Here is a 25,676-nt window from a genome sequence, read left to right as displayed (position 1 = left end):
ACTCATTACACTTTTCACTTAACTAATTTCCAAGAAAAATCTTAAGTACCTAAAATCTTAAGTCAAAAGGGCTCTGAGCATTTCTCTGACTTTTGGATGGACCAGACCCTCGGCCTAATGAGTTATAGACCTTAAGTACAAAAACTCCCCTCATAAACATTTACCCCTCTTCACTCCTCCTCATTCCCCTCATAAAACCCCTTTTCCTAAGGTTTAAACTCTATTTCCTAAGGGAAAGCAATTACTACCATGTAAACCCTTTTTCCTAAAAAACCCTAAAAAATTACCTTTTTAGCCTAAGTTACAATGTGTTTATAAAAGCAAATAAATTATAAATACACATTTAACTTGGCACTAAGTTATTTTCCGCTTTCAAACTCATATTAACTTTAACTTTATATATTAAAATCCCAAAAAAGAAATATAAACCTTCTCGTATATAATTATAAATAAAACCCCTATATTAATATCCCACTCCGAAGTTTGAAACATAAAATTTATTAATGAATGATTAATGGGTTAATTAAGCCGATCAGTGGCTAATTAATAACCAAAACCCTCCACCGAATAAAAGAGATTAATTAACCGATCAGCATTCTTTGGTTCACTTTTCAGTTTCTCTTGTTACTTTTAGTTGAGACCATTCCACATTATATGTTGCAGTCTTTCACAGCAACATCTTATATGTTGGCATCCGAGTTTCGATGTAGTATCATATTATTCCATCATGTTCATTTGGTACTTTTGGGATTAGTTTTTGACATCAGTGATTAGCTTCATTGATCATCTTCTTATATGTGATATTTAGACATGTACTTGTTCGATCATGATTAGATGATCCATTATGTACTTTCAGTTCTTTATACTTGTATACATAGTGGATCTACTTGTACTTGATATGTGAACATGCATTACTTTCTCTAAGCATGGGTATGCCTGCCTCAAAAAGTTTTTTCTTTCTAATCTCTTTTTGATGGCTTGGCAGGCTGAAATCTAGTGAAGTCCTTCTGAGTTTTCAACAGGTTTCCTTTCCATATACTTAATACATTTCGTCCATCATGTACCCCTTTTGACCTCATATATTAGGGGGCATCTGTTATAGCTCCAAATATCACCCTTGGTATTTGTGATGCTTGGTTTATGGCCTAGGGCAACCCCTCCTTCCAGACTTGGTCCAAATATTTTAAAAACAATGTTTTACTTCCTATACGCTACTTTTCCCTATGATAAAAGTGTGTACACGTGGGTTAGTCAATACCCAACCCACGTATATGTGTTAAAACACTTAAAAAAATTAAATTTCCTTAACTATGGGCGGAGTTCACGGGTTTTACCTGTTGATTACCTCCTAGTGCCTGTGGCCCAACTATTTCCCAACTAAAAAACTAATTGGGAGAAGTATAAATAGACTTCAATGGGAAGGCCTTAAGGAGGAGAGAAGAGATAGAATTACTATACTGAGATTATCCCCTAATCAAGTCTGAAGTATCCCTGTGCTTCAAGCACTTCCCCAAGTTCAGGAAACCCTTGTTTCCTTGAGTGTTGATATTCTCCCACTTGCTTGAGATATCATGGTATTGGTTATGGAAGGAGGCTATTGAAGACTGGGACTGGATGGACCTGGAGGACGGTTCCGCTTGGAGCCGGAAGAAGGAGACTCAGGTGAACTCTTTCTGTGTTTATTATAGTTTTCTACAATAAAAAGAAATGTTGTCTTGTTCCTGAGATTGACCTTGTTTATGCATCAGATGTTGTTGTAATTCATGTATGAATGATTATTTTGATGTATAACTAACCATTTGCTTATATGATATAAATTCAATTTCATTAAAATGCTTTATCTATATGTTGTTATGTATGTTCAGATTGGTTGATTTGCATATTCGAAGATCATCAGGAGTTGCAGAGGGTTTGAACCCTACTTGGAATACCCAAACGAAGGACATTCAAGTATGTTCATCCTTACATAGTTTGTTTATTTAAGCATGTTTCCTGAGTTGTATGCGTGTTTCTTACTGTAGATTACTCTTGCTCTGTTGGGGTTTTGACCCAAAGCCCTAGGGTACTTATTCTCATAACAACAGGTACATCTACAAGCACAAGGACATTCACAAGACAATGGAAGAGTTGGGAGACAAGCCAGAAGAGGCCAACCAATTGATAGCACTCTTGAACAACAAGAACAGGTATCAGCTGGATGAACTAGGCATAGAATATAGAATAGTGACCATCATAGAAATCAAGAAGATTCTTACCAAAAGGAACCTTATGATCAATCTTGAGAAAAAATACCAAAGCATTCAAGCTGATATTGATAGATTTATGACAAAGTTTGGCATTTTAAGGGAGAAAGGTCTCCCTAGTCCTATGGTAATCCATGACAAGCTTATGACCCAAGATGTTTACATTGAAAGACTAAACAAGTTGGCTAGTAGCCAAGCTAGTACTTCATGGGTAAAAGCCCCACCCACGGGAAAAATATTATATGATAATTTGGAAAATTTGTTTTTTCTAGCGCATGAGGTAAAGCCCCTGTTCATCAACAAGCCAAATTTTTCCAAGTACACCGAAGCTGACGAAATATATAGAAAGATGATAAAGATGAAATTACTTGAAGTTGAATGGTCGAGGAAACTAACATATTTACTATAAAGTTACTGTAGTAAATCTATATGGCAGCTAGGTAAAACAGATGAAACAAAGTCAAAGTGTAGTAGGTAAAGAGTATCAGTAGGTAGAAGACATAAAGTGATTCTAGCACATAAGTATCAAGCAACTCAAAGAGCCAAATGTGAATTACAACAACTAGCACAGTCACAATAAAAGGGACATCAAGAAGATAGTTCTCCATCTGTCTCTATCTTCATGGTTGAAGATATTTTCTGTTTCCTAGAATAATTCTCATATTGTTATGAGATATTTTGTAAGACTTTTTGTATAAATACTTCATAATTTGAAGCAATTAGTGTGGATTAAAATTCATTTCTATAGACATTTCATATCAAGTTAAGGAGCTATTGTAATCAACACTGGACTGGCTTGATGGATCATGGAATAAAGTTAAAGACATTTCACAGGATTCTTGTGCATGGCGGAAATCAAATAAGTATTATCTCTCATGTTTATTATTATTTTCTCTTCATGTTTATAAATATTCACATATATCTCTATGAAATCTGAATGGTAAAAAAGGAACGATATTTCAGAATTAGCTTTAATGCTCTCTGTCTTGATTTTTTACTTTCTCTATGTTTTCTGCTAAACTATCTTGGTTTGAGAATTCTTAATTTCTCTCTTACTTCCATAGTTTCACCTCCTTTGGTCCATACTAAAGGATTCTTAGTTTCCATTTGCTACTGATCATCCTTCTTTTCTTCATCTTGATCCCAGTTTAAGGATTCTTTATTGCCCTTTTACCTTGGTTAGGACTATCTCATCCATTTGAACCTACAAATTTGCTTTTTGTTGTGCTAGCCTACCATGTGAACTCCTCCTTTATTAATTGATCTGATTCAGTTAAGCCACTCTTTGATTGACTCCATAGCTCAATGGCTTGAAGGCCTGCTTTACCCATCTATTCCCAGAAGTCCACCACCCAATCAAAATCAAAACCTCATAAGAATTAAGAACTAGCCTATAATCCCATCCAAAACAAAGTTAAATTATAAAGAGAGAGCCCTCTTTAGACTTAGGTTGGCTAGAACCCGAGTCTAAACGATTAGGTTTGTGGTTATCTTGGAAATTTATTTCTTTAATCTTGAGAAAATTCTGAGTGATAACATAGTGGCGACCATACTGGGGAGAACTAACATTTTCTTCAGAATTGTTTTAGAGGTTTAGATCTGAACTATGATGGTGGACAGTGATCAAACACACAAAGGTTAAAATCATCCACCTAGTGACTCCAAAATCAATTCTACAATGAAGACTCCACTGGAGGAATGAACCTGAAATAACTATGTGAAAAGATCAGGCTTTTAACTTGGATTGTTATCCAAGACATTATGTTCTTTCTCATCAAGAAAGCTTTCAATGTATATAGTATTTTAGAGAAGATATTAGATTAGTTTTTAATTATTTTCCTTTGGAAATTGTAAATATAAAATATCCTTACACATTTGAGCATCATTCTTCTGACTCTTATGATGATCATTTTCCAATCAAGAAGCCTCAAATAATCAAGACTCCACTGGTAAAAGAATCCAAAGTTGTTGAGAACCTATGGTGACTCCATTCTAGCATTAAAGTGTTTTCAAGATGTATTTAGGAATACAACGCAGGTATGCTCCTTTGGATAGGTCAAAGGTTCCAGGTTTTCCAAATCCTATTCCCAATGTTGATTGGTCAAAAAATCTTCCATTATTTAAAGATGAAATAGGAAATGATGCTGCTTTACATTTATTAAGGTTTCATATGCACATCCGAAAGTTTAAAGTTAAATTCCATGAAGATTATCTTATGAAAATATTTATGGAAACTTTAGAGGAAAAGGCTAGATCTTGGTATGAAAATTTACCAGCCTCTAGCATATGTTCTTTAAAGCATTTTCATACTATATTTCATGGAAAATACAAGGAAAGTTATTCATCTCTATTGCTAATTCAAGACTGTTGTGACAATTTTGAAAGTTTTATTCAATATCTTGAAGATTACTATGATGATGATCAGTTCATGGATTATGAAATATTAGAGGCTTTAGAAGAAAAGCCTCGCTTGAATTATCTTCTCCTCAATAAGAAAAAGATGATGTATGTTGTTTATAGGTCCATTTAGTTTCCCCATAGGAAACAATTCTTGCAGCACAACAAAATGATTAGTGTAAAGAAGAAATTCAGCTCCCTGAACTGGCTCAAGTAGAAGACAACAGTGAAAATCAACAACAGATCAGTGATCTAGAGATAGAGCTGGTAGAACTTAAAAGTATTTATCCACAAGAGCATATTCAGCAAGTAGTGGTTTCTTCAGAAATTAAAGACCAGTTAAATTTATTTGATGAAAATCATCTCTCAAATGTTCTCTCCTTGGATATAAATAAAATAAGACAACATACTTTAATAGATCACGATCTTTCATCTAAAATTAATGAGAGTTTGCAAATCCTTTGCAAGCTTCTACATGACAAAGATAATCATGATCTCTCATATGAAATTAATGAGAGTTTGCAACTCCCTTGCAAGCTTCTACATGAAAAAGATAATGATAAAGACTTCCCTGTTGTATATGATATGGTTGATGAAGATCAAGAGCATTCAGAGCACTTGGTTATAGTGGATAACAAGGTGGAGAAACAATTAGAGAATCACTTAAATCAAGCAGTAGTTTGGAATGAGGTTTGTTTTCCTATTGCAGTCATCAGTAGAAGAAGAGTTTTCCAAGTTCATTAATAGACCTATTAATTCTAGTGGAAAAGTTAAAATACTATTTTCTGAATTTACTTTTCTACCTAGAAAAGTGGAATGCAAACTTCTGTTAAGTATCTAATTACTTGATTGGTTGCATTGGAAATTTGTTATTACTTGATATGGCAGCCTTTTTAATCAGACTAGAGTAGGTAGACGAGTGCAAATAAGCTCAATAGTCTGAGCATAGATCATATTTTAGTTTGTAGAAAAGGCTACAATTTCAGTTCAAGATTTTTAGTCACAAAGATTATACAATAGAGCATATACATGTGTGGGATTGGCCCAATGGATCATGCTACTAGTCGACGGTGTTCTTGACATTTCACAAGGAAATGCCATCCCCAAGTGGAGCCACTGTTAGGTTCCTATACCAATAGGAGTCATAATTTTTGAATGGCTGAGGTCAAATCTATAATATGTACATACCTTTGCTTTCTGCAAATGTTTTCCATATTCAAAAAAAATAAAAAAAATTAAAAATGTAACGAGTGTATGTCCTAAAAGAAAAATCAAAGGACAAAAAGAATAAAAAAAAGTCAAAAAAGATGAGAAAATGAACCCCAAAAACAAAAAGACCATGAAAATGTGCAAGTCTAAATGCCACTACCATTTACTTTTCTGCATAATAATGATTGTGTGCAACTTGTTATTCATGCCACAATCCATGGTAATCAAACAGCTTAATCTTGGTTATTCTATGTTTTGAATTTCATGTTTATAGATAGAGAATGAAAATCTGACCAAACTGTTTAACCTTGGTAGATAAATAGATAGGTAGAGTAAATAAAAGGAGCTCAGCTGTTTAATTTGAGCCCTTGGATGTAATAAGGTTAGATTTAGATAGATTTATATTGTAAAAGGAAAGAAAAGTTTTGATAAAGGGTTTGCCAGCTTAAGTGCACCCTAATAAAGAGAAGTAAAAATGGTAGGATGAGTAGGTGGGTAAGTAGAAGAATGGTTTTAGAATTGTGAAGATTGTTAGATAAAAGCATGTTGATCACCTTCATCATCAAAGTTCCAAGTATGGATAATAATTGGGCATGTATCAAATCCACAAAGTCAAATTGATTAACCTCCCTCACTCATTACACTTTTCACTTAACTAATTTCCAAGAAAACTCTTGAGTACCTAAAATCTTAAGTTAAAGGGGCTCTGAGCATTTCTTTGACTTCTAGAGGGACCGGAACCTCAGTAATGACTTATAGACCTTAAGTACAAAAGATCCCCTCATAAACATTTACCCCTCTTCACTCCCCCTCATTCCCCTCATAAAACCCCTTTTCCTAAGGTTTAAACTCTATTTTCCTAAGGGAAAGCAATTACTCCCATGTAAACCCTTTTTCCTAAAAAAACCCTCAAAAATTACCTTTTTAGCCTAAGTTACAATGTGTTTATAAAAGCAAATAAATTATAAATACACATTTAACTTGGCGCTAAGTTATTTTCCGCTTTCAAACTCATATTAACTTTAAATTTATATATTAAAATCCAAAAAAAGAAATATAAACCTTTCCGTATATAATGATAAATAAAACCCCTATATTAATATCCCTCTCTGAAGTTTGAAACATAAAATTTATTAATGAATGATTAATGGGTTAATTAAGTCAATTAGTGCCTAATTAAGAACCAAAACCCTCCACCGAATAAAAGAGATTAATTAACCGATCTACGGTTAATTAATAATCGACCCCCACCAATAAAATCACCCGCGATGCCCTTAATCCACCATAATCCATCATTAATTAAATTCTGCCACACTTAGACCCCCGTCAGGCTCCTCCATTAAGCTTCATGTCAAAATCCTTGCCCCGATCACCGTACAATCAAGTCCCATTTGATCTGACGTTTGATGATCATATCAGGGGGCCTTCGAAGGACGAACTTTACCCACCCAATATGGGTGGTTTCACTTTTCACCTTGTTGCTACATGGTGCCCGATGAATGGCATCGGGTTGCCCCCCCCCAAACCACTCCAGCCTAAAAGCAATGCAATCTAAAACCACTTACCGCCTCTCGTTAGACAACAAAAGGTCTCATCTCCCACTTAATTCCAATTGTACCTTTCCCCGTGTACCCGCCAAAACATTTGACTTTGCAAATAAAACTGAAAAAACTCATTGTTTTTAGTTTTATCGTGAAAAAGACCACTCAGACCTCCATGCAAGCACCAGAGTACGTGTGACCATTAACCCATGTCTAACTGCCAACCTGCTGAAGTTGCTGAACTTCCCGACCACCTTTCAGTCACGTACTCTTCTTGCAAACCGTGCACAGTCACCCATCAATCTGTTCAGAGCCGAAACCAGGTATTTACCCAAATTCACTGAGAAACCCTGTTTAATTCCCAAACCTTTACTCAATTGCTTTAAGTTATTAAGTAATTAAGTAAAACAATTGCCCAGCAACTCCAAACCATTCTGAATTAAACCAATTTGCCCCCAATTTGACTAAAAACCTTTCGCCCCCATCTTTGAATCCACAAGAACCAAGGATGGCTGCTCCAGTTGCATTGAATGTCCTACCAATTTCTACTCCCCATAGAGACTTAGACCATCTCCCTTTGGAAGATAAAGACTTTCAAATCAAAGATACCTCTGTCCAAGAATCCCCACTGAAGCTATACTGCAGGTACAGAGACCAATACTTAAACCATGTAGACAAAATAGGTCTTTGGGAATCAGGTTTACCCAAGTATCAATTCCCTAGAGTTCATATCTTCCCTGAGATTTTCCACTATTGCCATATGAACTATAGTCCCAGCCAAAGAGCATTGATGACTTTTGACCATACTGTATTATTTACCATCACTTCTGAATCCATAAATGAAATGTTGCGGTTGCAACCAGGCCAAAAACTGACCCCCCTTTCTATTGGAGACCTGCTCAACAGATTCCCTACACTCACCTCCATCAAACTTGCTTAGTTATTCCAGACCTTCATTAGGGAAGAAAAATACATTCCAAAGGACACCCCCCCCCCCCCCCCCCCCCCCTTACATGTGGACTATATTCTCTGATCTTGGCTGAGACATCATAGCAATGATATCTAGTGTGTTAGGTCAGACTACAAGTGAATTTGTTGATGAGTTTATTATCGCTTTCATGTCCATTTACACTCCTAGACAACCCCTTAGCATCATGTTTGACTATGCTAAGTTCATTGCAGATAAGATGCATGATTAATTCATGAGGATGGACAATGAAAGAGTATTCAAATATTCATCAGTTTTATATCATCTTTTTATGTACTATTAAGCTGATAAATTCTCATTTACACTCCAAAAGCTTGATACCAGAGGCAACCCCAAATCAATAGTCTTCTGGACTTCATTAATCCACCAATATGACTCTCCATATACTTATACAAATTTCATAGATCTCTTTGTGAACCCAGTGGAAACTATGTTGTTAGGAAGTCCTCCCCCCAGAATCAGTGCAGATATCAAGAGGGTCCTACAGTTTTCCAAACAATATAGAGTGGGAGATTTGTTATAGACATTTTTGGGCACTACAACCGCAAGAATGAAATGTCCATAAACCAAGGGCTCCTAAGTCCCTAAAAGTGTTGTTCTAACCCCTAAAGGAACAAGGTCAACTGATTACAGCTTCTCCTAGAAGTTCTCCATGAAAAACTGGTCAAAACAGGATCATTTCAGCTGCTCCATAGGCAAAGTGCGTTACATCTCACCTAAATACACTGTGTGGGTGCGTTGCATTTCAAAAATCCCTTCTATGGGGTGCGATGGGCGAGAAGTGACAAATGGCAGTGTCATTCCGCGAGGTGGAGAGGCATGGAATCTTCCAGAAACTTCTCCTATGACACTTGCCTCTTTGAATTCGACCAAGGATGAGTCAGAGATCATCAATCTCCAAGTGGAAGCAAGAACTATCAGAGGGAAGACACTAATCAAATCACAAGCTGACTCATCTCCCTTACAGATATCTATATATGGATCCCTCATTCCAGAGATCCAGAGGCTGGAATTTTGCATATTGTAAGGAATTGTTGTTGGTTTCTTGAGACAACATCAGAGTGTTGGGTGATCTAAGCTTTGTATGAGGTGAAGAGGGGCTTACTTGCTGAGAGGATGATGTTGGGTCAGAAAAACTGGTTGTAACTCCCTTGGCTTTTTCTTGTTTATCAATAAAAGCTATTCAAGTTTTCCTCCATACTCTTGTGTCATTTATGTTTTATGCATTTGTATGGTAAATTTACATTTGATCCTAGATTGTTTATGATTATAGATCCATGTTCTTATATAGTGCTGTGCTACTGTGATCTTACAAGTACTCTGTGAAGCTGGGCGTACAAGGGAGTAAGTGGCGAAAGACTATCAAGAGAGAGAGGAATCGAACTAGGAGATTAGCGCAAGACAGAGGTTGGTCTTCTTTGTTCTTCTCTCATCTATATTTCATAAAGGAAAACGAAAGTAGCTTTACTTTGTTTGTTTCTAAGGTAGCTATCACACCTTAGTGGGATAAGCAGTTCTGTGTAGACACTTTTCCCTGTAACAAGATTGGTACTTGTACCAAAATCACACTGAAATCAGAATATATGGTTGTGATTTAGCACCCTACAAACTGCCAAAATACCTCCCCATGAGATTGTTTGCTCTGGAGTACTACAGGAAAATGATTAATTCAGATGAGGTACATTTTGTGAAGGCCAAGAAGAAATCTCAACTCAGAATAAAGGTCCAGCTTGGCCCCTTTATATGCAACAGTAAGGAAGCAGGAAAGGGAGCAGAAGAAATCCTTCAAAGGATGAAACTGAAACAAAGTTTCATATGGAGATATGACCCATTAGATTTCATCTGCAATAGAAGAAAAAAGAACAAATTATCTCCTTATGTCCACCACAGAATTCCTAAAATAGAATAGTGTGCAAATCAACTAGAATGGGTGGAGAACACTTTAGTAGACCGAGATAGCACAGAAGTTGTTGTCAATAATGTGTTGATTGATCTAGAAAGAAGACTTGATGAAGATTACTTTGTACAAGTACTAGGAGAATCCCGGTCCCAAAGGGAAGCATAGGAACATAGTGAGCAACTAGCAGAAGAAGGACCTCAAGAGAAAGAAGAATCAGAGCAGCCAGACATATCAAAAGAGTTGGCTTAGCCAGAACACATCATGAGTAATCCTCCTATTGTACAGACTCCTCTAAATGAGGAGAAGAATCCCAAAAGAGATAGAGAGGAGGCCACTCCTTCTAGCAGACTTGTTACACAGACTTATGTTAAGAGGCAAAGGTTAAATCCTTTTTCAAAAAAATAGTTCATAGAGGAAACATCTGGAACTACAGGCGCAGAAAGAGCAAAAAGCAGGCAGACCACTCCCTCTAGAGGTACACAAGAACCTTCCACTTGACATGCTCAAATGTTGGAGAGACAACAGAGCGTGGAAGTATCCTCATTCAGGGATCCAACTAGCCAGAACCAAGACATTAGAAAGAAATACAAAGAAATAAAGGCTATAAATGAAAGATTGAATGTCCAAAGCTATGCACAATACCTTAAAATGGCTCCCACTAATCAAACAAGGCTAATGTCAGCCTTTGATGTAAAGAAAGGTAAGATGCAGATGACTTTCATGAAGCCTACCATACAGCAGCCCAGGTCAATAGTAGATTACTTGAAGACAGACTTTGAAGTGTTGGCAAAGGATATACATCCTATCAACCAAATAGATTTACACAAGCAGACAGGGGAAATGGTATATTCCACATTGACCAGCAAGGCCATTGCAGCACATCAACTCCAAAATTCACTGAATAATATATCAACGCAATTCTAGTTAGAGAAGGCCTCCTCACAGGCCAAGGATACCAGGATAAAATCCTTAGAGGACTTAATCATAGAGCTGGGGCATGATCCCAAGGATGTAAAGGCTGCAGAAAAGCTAATCAAAAATAAAAATGATGACATAGCTGCATTAAAAAAGCAGCTCAAAATTCCTCCTCTGCATCATCCACAAACTGCTGAAGTATTGGAAAATTAGAAGGAAGAGGAGCTTATGGACTTAGTCCTTAAGCTGAATGATCAACTAAAAGAGATAGAGAAAGAGATGGATAACTTGATACAATCTAGACATAGTGAGTTGGCCACCACTCCACCGACTGTCATTCCTACAATCTCCACAGCAGTGCCCTCCACATTCGCTGCTTCCTTAGCACCAACATTTCCACTAGCTATAGTTATGCCAGTCATAGGTACATCTACAAGCGCAAGGACATCCACAGAAAAGATAGTTGAACTGGTAAAAGTGGCCACAAAATAAATTCACAAGATAATGGAAGAGTTGGGAGACAAGCCAGAGGAGGCCAACCAATTGATAGCACTCTTGAACAGCAAGAACATGTATCAACTGGATGAACTAGGCATAGAATATAGAATAGGGACCATCATAGAAATCAAGAAGATTCTTACCAAAAGGAACCTTATGCTCAATCTTGAGAAAAAAAATTCCAAAGCATTCAAGCTGATATTGATAGATTTATGACAAAGTTTCTCATTTTAAGGGAAAAAGGACTCCCCAGTCCTACAGTAATCCATGACAAGCTTATGACCCAAGATGTTTACATTGAAATACTAAACAAGTTGGCCAGCAACCAAGCTAGTACTTCATCGGTAAAAGCCTTGCCCATGGGAAAAATGTTACATGACAATCTGGAAAATCTGTTTTTTCTAGAGCATGAGGTAAAGCACCTATTCGTCAACAAGCCAAATTTTGCTAAGTAAATCAAAGCTGATGAGATATATAGAAAGATGATAAATATGAAATTACTTGAAGGTGAATGGTGGATGAAACTAACATATTTACTATAAAGTTACTGCAGTAAATCTATATGGAAGCCAGGTAAAACAGATGAAACAGAGTCAAAGTGTAGCAGGTAAAGAGTATCAGTAGGTAGAAGACATAAAGTGATTCCAACACATAATTATCAAGCAATTGAAAGAGCCAAATCCGATTTACAACAACCAAGATAGTCACAATAAAATGGACAACAAGAAGTCAATTCTCCATTCGGTCTCTATCTTCATGCTTGAAGATATTTTCGGTTTCCTAGAATAATTCTCATATTTTTATGAGATATTTTGTAACATTTTTTGTATAAATACTTCACAATTTGAAGTAATTAGTGTGGATTAAAAGACATTTCTATAGACATTTCATATCAAGTTAAGGAGCTATTGTAATCAAGACCAGATTGGCTTGCTGGATCATGGAATAAAGTTAAAAGACATTTCACAAGATTCTTGTGCAGAGCAGAAATCAAATAAGTATTATCTCTCATGTTTATTACTATTTTCTCGTCATGTTTATAAATATTCACATATATCTCTATGAAATCTCAATGGTAAACAAGGAATGATATTTCAGAATTAGCTTTAATGCTCTCTGTTTTGATTGTTTACTTTCTCTATGTTTTCTGCTAAACTATCTTAGTCTGGGAATTCTTAATTGCTCCCTTACTTCTATAGTTTCCCCACCTTTGGTCCATAGTAAAGGATTCTTAGTTGCCCTTTGCTACTGATCATCCTTCTTTTCTTCATCTTGATCCTAATTTAAGGATTCTTCATTGGCCTTTTACCCTAGTTAGGACTATCTCATCCATTTGAACCTGCAAATTTTCTTTTTGCTGTGTTAGCCTGCCCTGTGAACTCCTCCTTTAGTATTGATCTGATTCAGTTAAGACACTCTTTGATTGACTCCATATCCCAATGGCTTGAAGGCCTGTGCTTCCCATCTATTCCCAGAATTCCACCACCCAATCAAAATCAAAACCTTATCAGAATTAAGAACTAGCCTAAAATCCCATCCAAAACAAAGTTAAATTATAAAGAGAGAGCCCTCTCTGGATTTAGGTGTTGGCATTTTGGCACAGGTGTGGCGCTACGGTACAGGTGTTGTCCTTGATGGCAACTCTCTTTGATGACAGATCTCAGTCCAGACTACAAGATGAAGAGAAATTTCATATACGTAGGTTCATTAAGCCCAAGTTGCGTATACACGCAGGTATGGTATATACTAAGTCGTGGATACGCAGGCTCGCTATATACGAAGTCGCGTATACATGCAGTTTCATGAATAGAAAAGAGCGTACATGTCGAGAAGCATCCCTTGGTCCGTGGTAGTTAGTCCTCGGTACTTGAGCCTATGCTTTTGGACCAAAGTATCTCGACAGTCGTGTTGATCCCGAGTTTTGAAGTTGATGGTATTGTATTACTATGGTTTTGGACCGTGGTATTGAGAAGGGCCTAAGGCTATATAAGGAGAAGAAGATCATTAGGCAAGTGCACTAAAAAAGTCTTGAATATCTGATAAACAAAGAGATCTAGTATGCAGGTTCTGGGTTGCTTGATCTAAACTAAGGAGAGATCACACCGATTGATGGAAGACTAGATCTAAGGATAGATCGGGATCAAACGATTTGAAATGAACTATCGGTATATGGTTGATTACGCATATTTTTAGATCTGCATACTAACGCAATGTTATGTTCTGGGTATGACTGATGTCTGGTACAGCTGCAAGTTATGAAAAATTATTTTTAGATCTGTACGCAGGTTGTCTTTGGTAAAAGCGCGTGTATACGCGGGTTGGTTTCATTGAAGTAGCGTATATCTTTTGAAGCTTAATTTTTGGGTTGCAGTTGGGTCTGACTGTTATTGCAGAGTTCTGTAGTCTTCTCTGTGTTCTGGTGACTGGGTGTTGACAGGGTTTCAGTGGTTCAGTGATTCAAAGATTGATGATGCTAGTATTGGTTGTTTTGTGCTTCAATGATTTGTTATGAGAAGTGAATGAATCGTGGTCTTCAGATTGTAATGTTGTGCTTCAGGAGTATCCAGTCTGAAAATTGATGAAAAGTGGTACCTGAAGGAAAGAAGATTGTAGGCCAGCACCTACGTACTAGTATCTTAGCTAGTACAAGAGCAAAGGGAGTTGGAGCTCCCTTCCAGGAGATTTTGGAAAATGAGAGAAGGTTGTAGCCTTCTGCAGGTTGTAGCCTGCGTACTGGTATAAGGCTGCACCAGTACAAAAGATTGTAAACTGAAGTTTCTTATTAAAGAAAGATAGAGACGACTTGCAGCAGGTGGTTTTCACCCACATTGGGTTTCCACCTTATATCATGGTGTTCATGTGTGTGGCTTTTGTGTGATGATCTGTTCTGTTATACTGCACCTGTTTACTTTTAATATGGTTAATAATGTCCTGATGCATTTACTGAAGATAAATTAACTGAATCATAAGATTTCTGGTTATACGCTGGTTGCTTTAGACACAGTCGCGTGTACACGCTGGTTCACTTAACTGAAGTAGGGTATATGTTTCTGAGTATTGAAAAAGTTTTATTGATCTGATAATACTGATTCACCCCCCCCCCCCTCTCAGTATTATTTCCAACAATTGGTATCAGAGCAGGTCCTTCAGAGAAGCTTGATCGCTTGAAGGTAGATCGTTCATCATGAGAAACTACGAGAGAGAAGCATCAATCAGGCCACCAGTTTTTGATGGGACAAACTTCAATTATTGGAAGGTAAGAGTTACTGCCTATCTTCAATCTCTTGGTACAGAAGTTTGGGACATCATAGAGACAGGCTACACTTTTCCTTCAGCTACTCCTATAGATCCAGCCGAGAAAAAGAAATATGAAACAAATGCGAAAGCAGTCAGTACTCTATTAGGATGTATATCCCAATCGGAATTCATGAAGGTAATGCACTATAAATCCGCAAAAGAAATATGGGACAAAATTGTCACGAGCTATGAAGGAGATGAACAGGTAAAGCGTGCTAAACTTCAAATTCTTAGGATTAAGTATGAGACTCTCAGAATGTATAATGATGAGAGTGTGGCTAACTATTTCCTTAGGGTAGATGAGATTGTTAATTGCATGAAAAACTTGGGTGAAGAAATAAAAGAGGCTATTGTGGTTGAAAAGGTTCTAAGATCACTGTCCCCCAAATTTGAATCTAAAGTGTCTGCAATAGAAGAAAAGGAAAATCTACGAATTCTTACTATGTCTCAGCTTCACGGAATTCTAACTGCTTATGAAATGAGAAAAGGAGGTCCATCAGACAGAAGAGAAGCTGCTTTCAAGGCTTCAGGCAAAGAAGATTATTATGAAGCAAGTCACATGCCAGAAGATGAAGAAGAAGAATCAAATTTTGTCAGAAATCTTCAAAGGGGTTCTGGAAGGTTTAGAGGTAAGTTACCTTTTAAATGCTTTGCTTGTGGAAGAGTAGGTCATTATGCTGCCAAATGCCCTCACAAAGATAAGAACGACAAGGGAAAGGAACCTGTTAAATGGAACAAGAAACAGAATGAAAAGAAGAAAAGTTATTACACTCATGAAGATAGTGATGGTCTTTCAAATAGTGACGAAGATGAACAGGGTAATAGATATAAACTTTTAATGGCTTTTGAAGATGATGACTACATGGATGCTATAGATGTAGAAGGCTTTTGTGAAGAAATGAATAATCTCAAAGTTTGCTTAGAAGAGAAAAATGCTATTATTGATTCTCTACAATGTCAACTGGCGGAAAAGGAAAAACGTCTTGAAAAATTGGAATGTGAGATTGTTTGTCTTAGAAAGGAGATTGAGAAAACAAAAGCGATTAATCTTAAATTTGTTAAAGGATCTGAAACCTTGGATGAGATTATCAATGTGTAGATTTCTCCTCTGATCAAGACAGGTTTGGGATATAATGGAGAAACATCTCAAGCTTCTACCTCTAAAAGTTATCTTGATGCAGCAAGGAGGAGCGAGCAAAGACCAAATAAAAGTCATCAGGTGAATCAGGGATAGTTTACCTCAAGAACAAATAAAGACTACCAAGAAATTCGGGGACAAGCTGCCTTAAGGACAAACAGAAGCTACAATCAGCCACAGGTAAAATCTTCCCAATTTGCCCCAAGAATGGATGTCAATAGAAGCTACAATCGGTTGGATGATAGATCTGATTATCGCAGAAATTTCTTTAATGGCCAATGCTTTTCTTGCCATAACTTCGGTCACAAAGCAGCTCAATGTGTTGCCTACAAGACAATCATGACTAGAGAAGCTCAAAAGCAAAGAAGTATGACTGGAACCATGAAAAGGACTTATAACAACTTTTCGGTTCTTGAAAATGAAGTTGAATGCTCTATTTGTAATAACTTTGGTCATGAAGACTCTGAATGCAGGAGCAGGTTCTGGAAGACAACTCAGAAGGAACAAACCTCAAATGTCAGAACATGGAGAATAAAGGAACCACAACCAGAAAGATGTGGGATAGCCTTTTATGAAGAAGGTCAAGAAAGTCTATGGTACATTGACAGCGGATGTTCGAAGCATATGACAGGGGACAAAGAAAAACTTGAATCATATACCGCATTAGAAAAGGGAAAGAAAGTTTCCTTTGGAAACGATATCTCTGCAGCCATAAAAGGAAAAGGCGTTGCTCCGTTGAAAGAGAAGGTCAAAGCTGGAAATGTTTTGTATGTTGATGGATTGAAGCATAATCTTTTGAGTGTCAGTCAGATGTGCGATCAAGGAACAGAGGTAATATTTAGATCAAATGGATGTTGTGTTCGTGATCTTGATACAGGTGAAACAGTGATCAAAGGAAGAAGGACTCCAAATAATCTATATATATTTGAAGAAAGACAACAACAATGCTATTTGAGCAAGAATGATGAACACTGGCTATGGCATCAGAGGTTGGGGCATCTAAGCTTTCCACAAATAAGGAAAGCATGCAAATATCAGGCAGTTTGTGACCTTCCAGATATCAAAATTCCATACAACACCATATGCAAATCATGTCAGTTTGGAAAGCAAACTAGAACTAATTTTCCTGAGAAGGAAGGATCAGCTAGCATGCCTCTTGAGCTAGTACATACAGATACATGTGGTCCATTCAGAAAAAGAACACCTCGAGGAGAAGAATATTTGATATTATTCATTGACGATTTCTCCAGGTTTGTCTGGTTAGGACTTATGAAGCACAAAGATGAAGCATTCGAAAAATTCAAAGCCTTCAAAGCCTTGGCTGAAAATGAATCAGGACACAAAATTAAGTGCCTCAGATCTGACAGAGGTGGGGAGTTTACCTCGAATGAATTTTTCGATTTCTGTGAAGAACATGGGATAAGAAGAGAATTCTCTACAGCTAGAACTCCTCAGCAAAATGGAGTTGTGGAAAGAATGAACAGAACAATCCAACAAATGGCTTGTGCTATGCTTGATGAGTCAGGTACTCCCGCAACTTTCTGGGGTGAAGCTGCACATGCTGCGGTTATTATTCTCAACAAAACAAATGTCCGAGTAAACAGCACTCAAACTCCTCATGAGCTCTTGTGTGGTAAGACTCCTTCGGTGAAGCACTTCAAAATCTTTGGGAGCAAATGTTATATTAAGAATACTGATGAACAACTTGGAAAACTTGAACCAAGAGCAGATGAAGGCCTTCTTCTTGGTTATTCTCCACATAGCAAAGCATACAAGTGCTACAATAAAAGACTTGGCAGAATTGTTGACAGTATTGATGTTGTGGTTGATGAGAAGGGATACATTCCTAGGCAAGTTCATCATGAAGACATCGAAGAAGATGAAGGATACCCTCAAAGACAGAATGATGAAGAAGAACCTCAGGAAGAAGAAGAACCTCAAGAAGAACCAGAGGAGCAGACAAGAATAGAAGAGAAGACTCCATCCAGATATGTTCAGAAGAATCATCCAGAATCTCAGATTGTGGGGCAGAAAGAAGCAGGAGTACAAACGAGAAGAACAATTGCAGAAGCTTCAAGCTATTTGGCATTACTCTCTTCCACTGAACCACAAAATGTGAAAGAGGCATGCAAAGATGAATGTTGGGTCAAAGCAATGGATGAAGAACTTGAGTAGATCGAAAAGAATAACACTTGGGAATTGGTTCCTAGACCAAAGGATAAGAATGTCATAGGGACAAAATGGGTCTTCAAAAATAAATTGAATGAAAATGGAGAAGTAATTAGAAACAAGGCCAGACTTGTTTGTAAAGGGTATGCGCAGCAAGAAGGAATATATTTTGAAGAGACCTTTGCTCCTGTTGCAAGACTTGAGGCCATCCGAATGTTCCTTGCTCTCTCAAGCTTTCAAAACTTCAAGGTATTTCAAATGGACGTGAAATCAGCCTTTCTGAATGGAGACTTAGAAGAAGAAGTATATATTGAGCAGCCAGATGGTTTCATTCTTGGGAATGATCCAAACCTTGTATGCAGATTGAAAAAGGCTCTCTATGGTCTCAAACAAGCTCCAAGGGCTTGGTACTATCGTTTGGACAAATATCTTCACCAACAAGGTTTTTCAAAAGGATCAGCAGATAGCAATCTCTATATGAAAGTTGAAAATAACAAATTGCTAATACTTGTTGTGTATGTAGATGATATTATCTTTGGCAGCAATGAAGAGGCTATGAGTCAAAACTTTGCCTTGGTTATGCAGAAAGAATTTGAAATGTCATTACTTGGAGAATTGACATACTTCCTTGGATTGCAAATCCAACAAAATGAAGGAGGTATTTTCTTGTCTCAAACCAAGTACCTCAAGCAGATCTTGAAGAAGTATGGCATGGAAGATTCAAAGCCAGTTTGTACCCCCATGGTTACAGGATGCAGCCTCAGTGCAAATGATGAATCAGCAGCATTTCACCAACCAACTTATAGATCCATGATTGGGAGTTTGCTTTATTTGACAGGTACCCGACCAGATATTATGCATGCAGTAGGAATTGTTGGAAGATTTCAAGCCAACCCAAAGGAAACTCATCTTCAGGCAGTCAAAAGAATCTTCAAGTATCTTCAAGGGACTCAAAACTATGGTTTATGGTATCCTAGAGATACAGATCTCACTCTTCATGCTTACATAGATGCAGATTGGGCCGGAAGTGTGGATGACAGGAAAAGCACAAGTGGTGGTGCTTTCTTCATGGGTTCCAGATTAGTATCTTGGTTCAGCAAGAAACAGAGTTCGATTGCTTTATCTACAGCTGAAGCAGAATATGTGGCTGCGGCATCTTGTTGCACACAACTTCTTTGGATGATGCAGACCTTGCAGGATTTTCAAATCACTTGCACTCCACCAGTCTCTATCTTATGTGATAATACAAGTGCAATCAACATTTCAAAGAATCCAGTCATGCATTCAAAGACCAAGCACATACCAATCAAGTATCACTTCCTTCGGGAACAAGTGCTTGAACAAAAGGTCAAGTTGGAGTATGTTTCTTCTAAAGAACAAGTTGCTGATATTCTCACAAAACCACTGCCCAGGGAGACTTTTGAATATCTCAGACAAAAGCTCGGAGTAGTTGATGCTTCATCCTGCTGTTGAAGCTTGTCTGTTCTAAAGAAAAGTTGGTATACGCGAGTTTTGTAAGGGATATCCGCGTACATACGCTGATTTATGCAGGTTAAGTCGTGTATATGGAGTTCTGAACAGCAAGGGCAGATTCTGGTTGAAGAAGGTCTGAGATGGGTGTGACAGAGTCCTTCAGGCACAATTTCAGGGGGAGCAGCAAGCACAGTTTCAGGGGGAGCAGCTTAAAGTCTAATAAAGCATTGTTGGCATTTAGATGCTTTTGGTTCTAGTTCACAACTGTTGTTGGTTTCAGGAGAAGGGGCTCAGAAGGAAATCTTGGTTGCTGATCGAAAAAGATGATTGCCAGATGCTGCTGGTGACTTTCATAAGTCTTGGTCTAGATTTTTCGTCTCTATGTCATGTATCTCTTTTGTGATATCTCTTTTATGATGTCAAGGTCATGTAACGGCCTATGTTGGTTTCCCCACTATGCCTGGGATGAATGATGTAATGTAATTGGTTGTTATATGTAAATTTCTGATGTATCCCCTCTTGGTTGGGGAGTATGGATGTATGTATTGAGTCTTTTGGTGATAGGAAGGTCCTTTATGATGTATAAGTCTTGGTTCTTTTTTGAAGAACATCTTTTGCAGATCTTGCCTACAGTCAGGGGGAGCATGTTTAGCATAGCAGAGCAGAGATATCAGCATGTTCTCAGGGGGAGCACAGCCCTTTGCCCTTGATGACAAAGGGGGAGAATGATTCTAAGGATCTTGGGGTTGCCATCAAGTCCAAAGGGGGAGATTGTTGGCATTTTGGCACAGGTGTGGCGCTACGGTACAGGTGTTGTCCTTGATGGCAACTCTCTTTGATGACAGATCTCAGTCTAGACTACAAGATGAAGAGAAATTTCATATACGCAGGTTCATTAAGCCCAAGTTGCGTATACACGCCGGTACGCTATATACTAAGTCGCGGATACGCAGGCTCGCTATATACGAAGTCGCGTATACACGCAGTTTCATGAACAGAAAAGAGCGTACATGTCGAGAAGCTTCCCTTGGTCCGTGGTAGTTAGTCCTCGGTACTTGAGCCTATGTTTTTGGACCAAAGTATCTCGACAGTCGTGTTGATCCCGAGTTTTGAAGTTGATGGTATTGTATTACTATGGTTTTGGACCGTGGTATTGAGAAGGGCCTAAGGCTATATAAGGAGAAGAAGATCATTAGGCAAGTGCACTGAAAAAGTCTTGAATATCTGATAAACAAAGAGATCTAGTATGCAGGTTCTGGGTTGCTTGATCTAAGCTAAGGAGAGATCACACCGATTGATGGAAGACTAGATCTAAGGATAGATCGGGATCAAACGGTTTGAAATGAACTATCGGTATATGGTTGATTACGCATATTTTTAGATCTGCATACTGACGCAATGTTATGTTCTGGGTATGACTGATGTCTGGTACAGCTGCAAGTTATGAAAAATTATTTTTAGATCTGTACGCAGGTTGTCTTTGGTAAAAGCGCATGTATACGCGGGTTGGTTTCATTGAAGTAGCATATATCTTTTGAAGCTTAATTTTTGGGTTGCAGTTGGGTCTGACTGTTATTGCAGAGTTCTGTAGTCTGCTCTGTGTTCTGGTGACTGGGTGTTGACAGGGTTTCAGTGGTTCAGTGATTCAAAGATTGATGATGCTAGTATTGGTTGTTTTGTGCTTCAATGATTTGTTATGAGAAGTGAATGAATCGTGGTCTTTAGATTGTAATGTTGTGCTTCAGGAGTATCCAGTCTGAAAATTGATGAAAAGTGGTACCTGAAGGAAAGAATATTGTAGGCCAGCACCTACGTACTAGTATCTTAGCTAGTACAAGAGCAAAGAGGGTTGGAGCTCCCTTCCAGGAGAGTTTGGAAAACGAGAGAAGGTTGTAGCCTTCTGCAGGTTGTAGCCTGCGTATTGGTATAAGGCTGCACCAGTACAAAAGATTGTAAACTGAAGTTTCTTATTAAAGAAAGATAGAGACGACTTGCAGCAGGTGGTTTTCACCCACATTGGGTTTCCACCTTATATCATGGTGTTCATGTGTGTGGCTTTTGTGTGATGATCTGTTCTGTTATACTGCACCTGTTTACTTTTAATATGGTTAATAATGTCCTGATGCATTTACTGAAGATAAATTAACTGAATCATAAGATTTCTGGTTATACGCTGGTTGCTTTAGACACAGTCGCGTGTACACGCTGGTTCACTTAACTGAAGTAGCGTATATGTTTCTGAGTATTGAAAAAGTTTTATTGATCTGATAATACTGATTCACCCCCCCCCCCCCCCCCCCCCTCTCAGTATTATTTCCAACATTAGGTTGGCTAGAACTCGAGTCTAAAATACTAGGTTTGTGGTTACCTCAGAAATTTCTTTCTTTAACCTTGAGAAAATTCTGAGTGATAACAGGGTCAAGAAGTAAATATCCTGTAATGTGAGATCGATCTTGTGCCCCTGCATGACAAAGACCTCTTGGTTTGGATCCCAATAGCTCATGATTCTCAATAGAAAGGACTCACCTATCCTCATAAGTGGGTTCTCTACCAACTTTAGAACCCCATAATGAGCCAATGCCCCTCAAATTGCCTGATCCCCCTGGACCTTGGATCAAAGAGTATCCAAGTTTCATTCACACCAATTGATTTTCAGCTCTGCCATATCTGCAAAACACCACATGTCTTGTCAGTTCAGAAAATAAAACAACCAACTACACTGATCAGCCTGTAGCCCCCACCAGGCCAACAGACCAACCCTTCCTCCAGCCACAAATCACAGTTTTTAGCCCAGAAAGTGTGAGCTCATAGGTTTCCAGTTGTTTCTAGCGAGCCAGATTACACTTTTGGCCCCAAAAAGTGAGATGTGATTGTGACCAAGGGCAAGGGTCTCTCAGGGAGCTGTCAGGTGCCAAAAAATAAGGAAATAAACCACTGAAATTGAAGAGATGAGTAAGGCCACCTACCTGAAAGTCACAAATCCTGATTCCGATGGTCGGTTTATCTGCTATGATCTCTAGAAGATTTAGGGCCTTTTCCTCCTCTCCAAATTCACCACAACTCACTTAGAAAATTAATCCAAATTGGAGGGAAAAAGTCCTTTTATAGGAAAACCCATGGTTTTTTGTCGCCCATTGCGACTAGACCCTATCTCAGTTTGATGAACCGTAAGCACCATTGGAAAGCTATCACCGAGCTCTAAAATTGGCCTACTTTAGTTTTAGATGATTTGACACTTCACCATGAAACCATTTTTCCAAGAAGTTCACTTCATCGTCTCTCAAAATTGAATTTTGTCATAAAGTGACACTTGTACTTTGAGGTCCACCTCCTCTAAATAGTTGTCATACCATATGTCAATTTTTGTTGTGAGTAACCATCATTTACTCATGTTTCTATGGTCCCCACTGAGCCTAGTCTCTATGGCAGCGTCATCGAGTCACCCTTGTTCAAAGCATCCGCGATGAGTCACCCTTGCATTCTTGGAGTCTATTTCATGTCCCATCATCTCACGTCACAATATTCCATCCATATTTGCATACCGTTCATCATGTGTTCCCATCTTGGCCTCCAGTCATACTGTCCCCGTCCCCTTCGGAGTTGAGTCAGTTGCTACCAGATCAACCATGCACTTTATGCTCTAATAAGGGTAGTCGTCTGTTTTTCCCTTAGTCCCCTTTTCCCTATTATACATGGTGTCAATCCATCAATCACGTTACTATTTTCCCTCGTGCTTTTGTTGAGGATTGTCATTGCCTCATCTATTGTGGGCCCTATTCTATCGACATCCACTCATTTATTCCAGAAGAATGACCTAGAGGGTGGTGTATCTTGGTTCCAGCTTCCATTCTTATTCAACGCCTTGGATCGAGTAGAGGGTCTCATTATTTCCCTTTGACTTGGTTGTTTCATGTTCGTGATCCATACACTTGATGGTCCAGTGATGTAGCCGATTGCAACAGTGATCCCTGGGTATGTGTGAGATGTTTCAGACCTTATGAGGGGGTGTCCCTTTAGGTAGCCCCCCACATGCCTTGATGCATACCTACTATGCTTCAGCCTCAGATGTAGTTCCGCAAAGTTGATGGGTTTGGTTCCTACCGATTGCAGTGTGCATAGCATCCACATCTCCTCCAAATGATCCATTCAGTTCTGCAGAGCCCTTCCTTGTTAATCAAGGATTATTTAGTTGTTCTATCCTCCCTCCCACCCATTTTTTGAGGGAAGGGACTTTGTTTCTCATGTACTCAAATAGTATTGTATTCAATCCTGGATCATGTTTTTACCAAGTACATTATGTATATGGGACACATTGTATTATTTTCTGGCTCTGTTATGCCAGTGTGTCATGTACCATTCAACATGTACTTTATTGCTCAGTTTCATATTTCTGGGTGAACCATTATTTTTGTACTAAGTTATCTTGGTGGGTATGGGTATGCCTCCCCCACCTCATTGAGGTCTGGTACCACAACAAAAAAGGAGACTTACATTAGTTTCACCCCCTCTGTCACTATCCTCTCTTAGCTTTGGCTTCATTGGTCTCTCTCTCTCTCTCTCTCTCTCTCTCTCCTTGACTCCATTGTGTTGCCAAAGTGATTGTGTCTTTACAACATACTTCAGTCATACATTTTTCTCCTAACACTCGTATGTTGGGGGCAAATATGTTATCACCAAAAAATTGTTCATCTAACCCAATTTACTAGATGGATCGAAGTACACCATGTAAAGCCAATTTGATCATATTAAAATTCCTTTCACTGTGAGAAATTACTTAATAAACCACCTTTATTAAGTAATTTATATTTAAACCCATGAAGAATAATTAAATAAATCATTATTTATTTGATTTTCTTCTAGGAATAATTAATTTAGCCACTGTTTTATTATTATTCTTGTCAAATTTGACCCAATCATGAAAAATAAACAAATAAATCATTATTTATCTTATTTTTTCTCCAAGAATAATTAATTAATCACTATTCTTTATTAAATTTGGCTAAATCCCTTGGGAATAATTAAATAAATCCTTATTCGTTTATTATTCCTTAACTAATTAATTGAAATAATAAATAAATAATTTATTTATTTATTATTTCTAAATAAAATTTTGAATACATTTTCCCTCCTAAATAAATATAATAAAATATTCTAAGTGGTAATTCCAAGAATGGGATCAATAATATTTTATTATTGTTCATTATTTGAGGATAACTCAATATTTTGTTATAAATAGGAAGGTTTTCCTTTCATTATTCACTTTTGATTATTTTCATTGTTGCACTCATTGTTGTAACTCTAATTATTTCCATTGTCACACACCATATTTTTGTTGGGTTTATGCATTATAAAGGAGAGAGACTCTACAACAGCTAAAAGTGTTTGAGGATAGCTAAGAACCCATCCCATAGAGGGGTACTGGTAACATATATTGTTTCCCTTCATAGCTGTTATAATAAAATCATTCTTTACATATCTAGTTTCCATTGGATGTTTTGGGGTTATTACTCTTTATTTCACCGTTAAACTATGATTGCAACATAGATCAAAATTTTGGAGGGTTTTGTTTCTATCAATAGCCACAGATCTACAATGTTTAACAGTAATTTCTATTGTTGAGATTGTTTGTCATCCACAATATTAAGTGGGTTCTTTTCCTACATCATTGAGAAGAAAACACTACAATGCTCCTTTGTCTTATTCTTTTCCTTTCAACTCACATTTGAGTTTCCCTTGGCAATCTTCTTTGGGAGAGATAACTATGATGGAATTTGCTATGGTTTCCCAGCCTATATCTATTACCATGGCTGAACAACCCAAATTGCAACTTCATCCATGTTTGTAAGGACACAAGAGGCACATTTGTATAGTGGTTTGTCCATCTCCCTTGGTTACCAATCTTTGTCTG

This window comes from Pinus tabuliformis, chromosome 3_2 (assembly GCF_031772625.1).
Source record: "Pinus tabuliformis cultivar Carrire ecotype Pingquan chromosome 3_2, CPIR1, whole genome shotgun sequence".
Lineage (NCBI taxonomy): Eukaryota > Viridiplantae > Streptophyta > Pinopsida > Pinales > Pinaceae > Pinus > Pinus tabuliformis.
The sequence above is the reverse complement of the archived record's forward strand: the minus strand, read 5'-3'. Positions refer to the sequence as shown.